The 8,125-nt window shown below is 34.6% G+C and overlaps 1 pseudogene; it reads left to right on the plus strand.

Annotated features, from left to right (window-relative positions):
• The first annotated feature begins 7,176 nt into the window (after positions 1-7,176).
• On the plus strand, positions 7,177-7,665 carry LOC149201843 (ER lumen protein-retaining receptor B pseudogene; annotated as a pseudogene).
• Positions 7,666-8,125: the final 460 nt, after the last annotated feature.

Consider the following 8,125-nt stretch of genomic DNA (forward strand, 5'->3'; position numbering starts at 1 on the left):
TCTGTGTGATTTGCCATCAAGGACAACACTTGTATTATAATGCCAACAATCTACCCCTTTGGACTTGATGGCAAAGCTAACTTGTCATACTGATAACTGTCATCTGATTCCTTTGAGCTGTCCTGCATCCCATGTATTATGTCACATATGATATCTCTTCTGTAGATTCATCTAGTTATATATAAGTGAGTTGTTTCTTCTACGAGTGGGTTGCCATTAAGTACAACACATGCACCATAATGCCAACAAAATATTGAGTCATCTTCCACATGAGCAGATTCTTAGAAAATAGGATGCCAAAATCCATCCACTTTTAGAACAATTTCTCAAAGAATATAATGTCAAGGGTCATCTATCTTGGGAGAAAAAATTTAGGAGATGTAATCCCATGATCCTTTTGCCTTAGAGATAAGTCTGAGGATGTTTGAATGGTCTAAATTAGCTATAAGAGGTCAATTCCAGGATTTGTCAGAAGGATAGGGAGATATAAATGGTCATAATTTTGAGCACCAAGATTCAAGTCTAGAAAACGAGTCGCCCCTTGGTAACATTTTTCCAAACATGCCAAGAGTTGTAACGAATCCTGAGCATCCAATAGAGGGCCCTTTAGAACTAGGGAAACTTGTTTGTAAATAATGAGTGAATGAAGTAGTTTTGTAGAAAATTTGAATTTTGTGGAAAATCCTAATCGTAGATGGTATTAGTCACCATTTTGGAATTTCCTATCGAGATCCTTTCAAGACAAGATAAAATGAACAAAATTCCTCTATAATCCTTCCCAAATTTTCATTGTAGGACTAGTGAAGGCTTAGATATGTTTATATTCAAATTTGAAATTTTGTGCTAGAGCTATGAATACACACCATATGACCAAATAATGGACTTGTTCCCTACTACCTTAAAGGGAGCTATGTTGAGATGGTTAATGGGACTTGGTGGTGATTTATTTTTTCTTGGAATGGCATGAAGAAAACCGTTCATGAAAAATATCAATATTAGTGTAGGACCAGATACCAAAGGTGGTACTTCTTTAGAGTATCCTATAAGGAGGATGAGAGCATCGAAGATTATATTGAGCACCTTCAATATAATTTATATAGGTTTAGACATAGTGATTTGGATAAAGTAATTTGAAGAGAATTATGATTTGGGCAATGAGGAATAATTGCATTCATATGCTAAACCTCATGCTAAAGGGAAATATATCAAAGGATTTGTATGATTTCGTAGTTACATTATGCTTGAGGAGATCGAGAGGATCATAAAATAACAAGACAATAGCGTAAGATGCTTCTATTAGGGTACATAAATTAGCCAATCATGGATTAATGAGAGAATGTTATGCACTTGAACTATGAGAATAACAAAATTATAGAAATACAAAACAATATTTCCAGAACACAGGGAAAATCTCAATTACAATAAGGCTCGATGATTCTTCCCTTGCTATCTAAGACTATTTATAGCTTTATGACATCCAAAACATAACTACTAGTAGTCCCTTGCATAATATGGGTTAACCACTTTATTTATTAACTATGGACAGTTTATAACTAGTTTGGGTCCCATTTATATAATGCAGGTCAACCACTTACAATTATTATTAATGCAGATAACCACTTATGAGATTGATTGACTCAACTAACTATCTATGGCTCTAACTAGACCCATAGGATTATTACATAAATAAATGAACCTAACATGGCATCCCCCATCAAAGTTGCCTTGCCCTCAAGGTTGAAGCTGCGGAAACTGCTAAAGAAGAGTGGATGGTTCCCATGTCATATCTTTTGGAGAGGTGTCTTTCCACTTGATGAGGAATTACCTGATCGAAGACTTATTCACATTAGAGCAAAAGTGAACCTTCCTCATCCAATTCTAGCGGACTTGTTCAAACCCTGTAGTTGTTCCCCAAAAATTTCTTGAGGCATGATACATGGAAGACTAGGTCAATTTTTGAAGTAGTCGGTAGGGCTAGTTTTTAAGCGACTAATTCGGGTTAGAGCGAAAGTCAACCTTTCTCATCCAATTCTAGCAGACTTGTTCAAACCCTGCAGTTGTTCCCCACAAATTTCTTGAGGCATGATACATGGAAGACTAGGTGGATTTTTGAAGTAGTCGGCAGGGCTAGTTTTTAAGCGACTGCTCCTCTACGCTCAAGTACCTGATAAGGCCCATATAGATTTGGTGCTAGTTTATGGTATCTATTTTCTTTGAGAGAGGTATTCCTATAAGGTTGGAGTCGTAGGAACACCTCATCACCTAGTTGAACTGACTTCTCTAAACAATGTTGGTCAACAGGTTGCTTCATTCTATTTTGAGCTTGATGTATATTATATTTAAGATGAGTGATCATTGTGACACAATCTACAGGAGTTGATAAACTACCTATACTTTGGAACATCACGGTATATAAGAATCTAGTGAATGTGGGAGTTGTTCATACACTGCCTCATATGACATCATCTTGGTGGCTTCATGATAGTTAATATTATACCACCATTCAACTAAAGACAACCACTATACCCATTATTGTTGCTTGTATGAAGTGAAGCATCGCAGATAGGTCTCCAAATTTTTGTTAACTTCTTTTGTTTTACCATATTTTGTTTGACCACTGGCTTGGGGATGATAAGTTGTACTCAGTTGGAGTTGCATGCCCTGTAGCTTGAAAATTTCTTGTTTCTGGTGAAAGTGAGGTCTGGATCAAACACAATAGAATTCGGTATCCCATGTAGTTTGAAGATTTGGTCCATGAAAATTTGAGCTACCAATGTTGGGGTAAATAACTGTGGTAGAGTGCAAAAATAAGAATATTTGGAAAGTATATCAACAACCAACATGACAATTGATTTTTTTCTTGACTTTGGGATACCTGTAATGAAATCCATGGAAACATTTGTCTAGATGGAAGGGCCGAGTGGCAATGGTTGTAAGTTTCTTGGTAGCTTGATCGTTTCCCCTTTGTTGCACTAGCATACATCACATTCAACTACAAAATTAGGAATGTTATTCTTCATTCCGGTCCAAAAGAAAAATCGCCATGCTCATGCATAAGTCTTCTGAAAGCCTAAATGTCCTGCAACTAGAGATGAGTGTAATTCTTCCAAGGTTCGAGTTTTGAGGGTGGAGGTCGAGGATAACACTACCTTATCCTTGAAGTGAAGAACCTCATTCTTCCAAGAGTCATCCTCTTAGAAATCAGGGTATGGTCTTAATCTATTAATGAGCTAGGACAAAAAGGGGTGGGAGAACTATTCAAAGGGGTATTGAGTCTTGAAATTGTCTTCCATCTTCATCCATATTTCCATCATTTCATAACCATTTAGCCCTCATTTAATAACTATCTAGCCTAAAACTGTACATTAAGTAACCATCTTCATAATTGTATGGGTTAGGATCCTTGTTTTCCAAACTTATTTACTTTATGTATATAAAGTGAATTTATGATTAAAAACCAGGAAATTAACATGGTTTCATATATCTATATATCTTTTATGAGTTTTGTGACATGCATAGGCTTATTTGGGGGTTCTAGATGGGTATTACTTGGCCTCCCAAGATAAAATTCGAATTTCAACTCAAGAGTGGACCATATTCCAAGGAGAAGGATCATGGAGATCTTGATGTATCATAGGATTTGTATCTAGTATTTAGGGATGAGTTGAGACAAGTATGGATCTAGTAGATGCTTAAGTGATCTACATTTATTGAGTAGATATCCCTAATTCATGTATAAATAAGTTGATCATGATTCAAAGGAAGCCAAGAGTTGTCAATTATTCAGTAGCATTAGATTTATGATTTTTCCTTCAACATGAATAATATTATTTTCTTGCAATTATGAGTTATGAATGTTGCTTGATTCTTAAGGAGTGATAGTTTTTCATGTGTGTTCATTGAGGAATGGACGGATCCCCATCAACCAAAATTCACATACATCTGTCACATAGTTTAATTTTTGTTATTTCCTTTCATGCAGGTGTGATTTACTTTCTGCAATTGTGTTTTGTTATGTGAATATTGATCTCCTTTTAGTAGCTAGTTCTTATGTGAGAAGGACAAACATGACTCTTGAACAAGATACTCTTCTCCATGCGCTAGACTGAACTGAAACAAGATTTACAATCTTATATGCTTTATTAGATTAAATTTATTTGAAGATTTAATTGTTTCTTGAATTGTTTTCTTAATTCCAGTTTAGAATTTGATGCAATGGTAATGTTGTTTGAGTAGAACTATGAGGAAGGACAACCAGGATATCTTAAGTTAGGAGCCTCTTCTCTTGCTATCTACATAATAGAAACCGCTGCTCTTTAGTTTCTCTTCTTGGGGATAGTACTGTGAGGAAGGAAAACCATGACCTCCTAAGTTAGGAGCTTCTTCTCTTGCTTGCTGCATCATGAATCAGAAAATTTTTAGTTTCTATAAACTTATAAGTTATTTGGAATATGCATTTCCTTTCTTTCTTTCCATCCTAAACAAAATTTCTACAACAGTTTCATCTGAGGTCCCATATATTTTGGTTTGCTTCTAAGTTTGTGAAAGCCTCGGGTTGAGATATTAAAATAAAAAGGGATTTAACGTTAACATTAAACCACCATACATTTTTGGCGTTGTTGCCAAGGAAGAAAACTTTGACGTAAGCTAGTTAGGAGGATTGTTTAGGAAGCATTTTTCATCTAGGGTCATTTTCATTTAGGTTTAACTGCGTTTAGGAATTTTAATTTAAGTTTAACTTGCATTTTCATATAGAAAACATAGAAATAAAACAAAACATCGACAAATAAAAAACCCCCATTTACTAAAAAAAATAAAATAAAAACACAATAAAAATCCAATTCCAACAACCTTTAAGTTTTTCAGATTTTAAGTTTGCGGTACTGTAAGAACCCCTTTCCAACTAATCCATATGTATATCTGTAAGAACGATGAGTATAGGTTTGGAACAACTCACTCAGATCCTAGAAAGAGTTAGGATCTCCTCTTCTTGCGAAGAAGAGATCTTGACAACAGCTAAAATCTTAAATACTCCTCTAGAAGAAAATAATGAATCAACATTCGAAGAATCCTGTACATATGATGAGGAACAATTACTCGAACAGAAGACTGAGGAGGACAAAGAGAAGTTGTAGCATGATTTTAATTAGAGTGCATGGCCATGCAAGCCTTATCGAAAGATGGTTTCGATGGTTTCAAGCAAATACCAGGTTAGATCAATTTTGTTTTTGTTTTGATTTCACTAAATGACAGTCACAACAATTAAATTCAATAATTCTTGTATATTTTCGTTTTAAATTCGTGAAATTGGAAATGAATGTATTTTTATTATTATTGCGCAAATGGTTGCACTAGAAATTGAATTACACGTAATGATTTGTAATTTCCAATTAGCATAGAGTAGGTAGGATGCTATATGTTTCGAATAAGTATTCTCTCCTCCTCCTCCTTTACACGATGTCGAGGATCATAAAGTAGGATATCTATAAACATTTTTAGGAATGAATAAATCAAGCATTTGCAATATTCTTAATCAATTTCACCAGCAAATCAATTTGTCTCCATTTGCTAAAAAAAAAGAATTTTCTTCATCCTAAATCAATAATTTTTTCTAGATTGTTTTAGAGTTGGAATAAAATTTAAATTCTTTTTAAAGATTTTAATTTTGATACAACATCAAAATTAAAAAAAATTAGAATAAAATTCAATTTCTTTTTAAACATTTTATATTTAAAACAACATAAAAATTAAAAAAAATTATTAGGATAATTAAAAAAAATAGGAATAGAATTTAATTTCTTTTTTAAATTATAAATTGTAGTTTTTAATACGATACAAAATAAATAAATAAATAAAAATTAAAAAAGCAAACATGCATTTTTTCCACTACGACTGAAAAAGAGAGCTGTGACAGGTTGTTCCTTGATCAGAACGAGAAAATGTTCATATTTCGTTGGCTCTGCAAGGTTTTCCAGTCAACCTGCCCACTAAAAGTGCACCGATATCACTAATTTGGGTGATAAAATTATTCCCAGGGATTTTAGTACCTGATGGAGAAGGGTTCAAAAACATTACGCCATAAAATTTGTACATATGCCACCACAGAATTTGTCTGGCAATGAGATTTGAAGGCCGAGAGACTATTGTGAAATATTCTTGCCTATTCATTGCCCTGCTCTCAAGGTTTGGTCCTGGTATTCCACTTCAACGATATGTTCTTGAAGACCCGTAGTGATTAGTTTCTTGGATGTAGTCACCAAATGCTCAACTTAAAAAAACAAGGGTGTGACATAAGGCATGGTAAGGTCCTGACACATTACACTAAGGCAAGCCATTGGGAAGATATGCCAAGAAGAGCTGCATATCAATGGAGACGATTAATTTCTACGATGGGCATGTGATCTTTACAAAAGAATGTTTTCATGCTTTTCATTTTCCCTGCGTTGTCTCCAATGTCACTCACGGAAACTTGATCTGTCTAGTTTTCTAGAGAAAATGGAAAGAAGATGTTTGGCTTGGCATTACAGTTGTCAAAGGAAGAGAAGTGAAAATAAAAAAAACAAAATTTGGGGATAAAATCCTCAAAAATCCATCAGGAAAATCGACCTTTCTATTTGAATTAAAAGCTATCCTATTTTCATGCGATTTAGTATCATCTCTCTCCCCAGGATCTCGACTGCCCAGTCCACCATTCATTCAAAAATCTAATTCATTGGAATGATATATTTAGAAGTGAATGAGGCCAATAGGGGAGAAAAATCCTCAAAAATCAATATGTGTGAGAGAAAAAATGGGCTTATGTTCGAAGAGATAGCGCCAGGATATTCTCCATGATCAAAGAATTCTGGTTTTTCTAAGTTGTATAACATAAATCAAACTATTGTACATGGCAAATAAGAGAATTATCTGGCGTTGAATAGAAGCTTCGTATTCACCAGATTTGTAAAGATTGGCACTGTGTTTTGTTTTGAAGTTCTTGGGCCCTACATTGAACAAACATCAGCGGCATACAAAACCATTCGATTTTGCTCAACAACAATTTGCTAAGCAGGTGTAGGCAGTTGTATTGATGTAAAATTAGTATCATCGGAAAAATTGTCCACATCGTGAATTCCTTAACTGCCTCAAATCGCGGAAGGACATATTGCTATGTGTAAACAATTGAAATAAATAAAAATGAACGTGTTCAGGTTAGCAGGGGACATGACCCATTTTATTAGCATTATGGTCTTGCTCCTCAAGATACATTCTATGAAATCACGTGCTGGAATTCCTCTTAAGACACAAGAACTTTATGTTCTTACCTTTGCTACGTGGTATCTGGACATCTTCACAAACTATATTTCATTCTACAATACGATTATGAAGATTATTTTCATGGTGACATCATTCACTATTGTGTGGTATATGAGGTATCATAAGGTTGTTCATCATACATACGACAAAGATCAAGACACCTTTCGACATCATTTTCTGGTCATGCCTATGGGAACTATGTCTTCCTTTTGGGAGCTTATAGAGTGCTTTATCTCTTTAATTGGATCTACAATTACGATGGATACCTTGGATGTCTGGTCTTGTCTAGACAACTCTATATGGAGATTTTATTATTATTATTATATCCATAGTTAGAGAAGGTGTGAGAAATTGCAGTTGCCTACATGAGCTTTTCACATCGTTCACTGGAAAATTGCCACAAAGAAGATGTCGCCCACTGACAATAGAGTTTCACTTAACTATGTGTCGGTTTATCTTTTGAATCCTAACGTTTTCTTTGAGATTAGGTTTCAGCTAACAAACATCTGAAATAGGAGAAATGCAGTGATTTATGATAATCATCATTATAATTACGATGGGCTGATGGTTTGGAGTACAATGTAAGGAAACTGAAATTTTTGAAACTGAAGATGAAGCCTCCAAGTCTTATCATCCTATGTTGATACTTCTAGGGCAATTAAGAATGAGGAAAGGATATTATGATCTTGCAAAATTTCGAACATCCAATATGGAGGAAGCAGTTTTGTGCATACAGTTTGATGCCACACAATCACACCATTTTTGAATGCAGACCTTCACATGATTTACAGTCCATGAATTGGGAATTAGAGATGTCTCTCTACTTCTC

The sequence above is a fragment of the Pinus tabuliformis genome, chromosome 2_1, assembly GCF_031772625.1.
Source record: "Pinus tabuliformis cultivar Carrire ecotype Pingquan chromosome 2_1, CPIR1, whole genome shotgun sequence".
In the NCBI taxonomy this organism is placed as follows: domain Eukaryota; kingdom Viridiplantae; phylum Streptophyta; class Pinopsida; order Pinales; family Pinaceae; genus Pinus; species Pinus tabuliformis.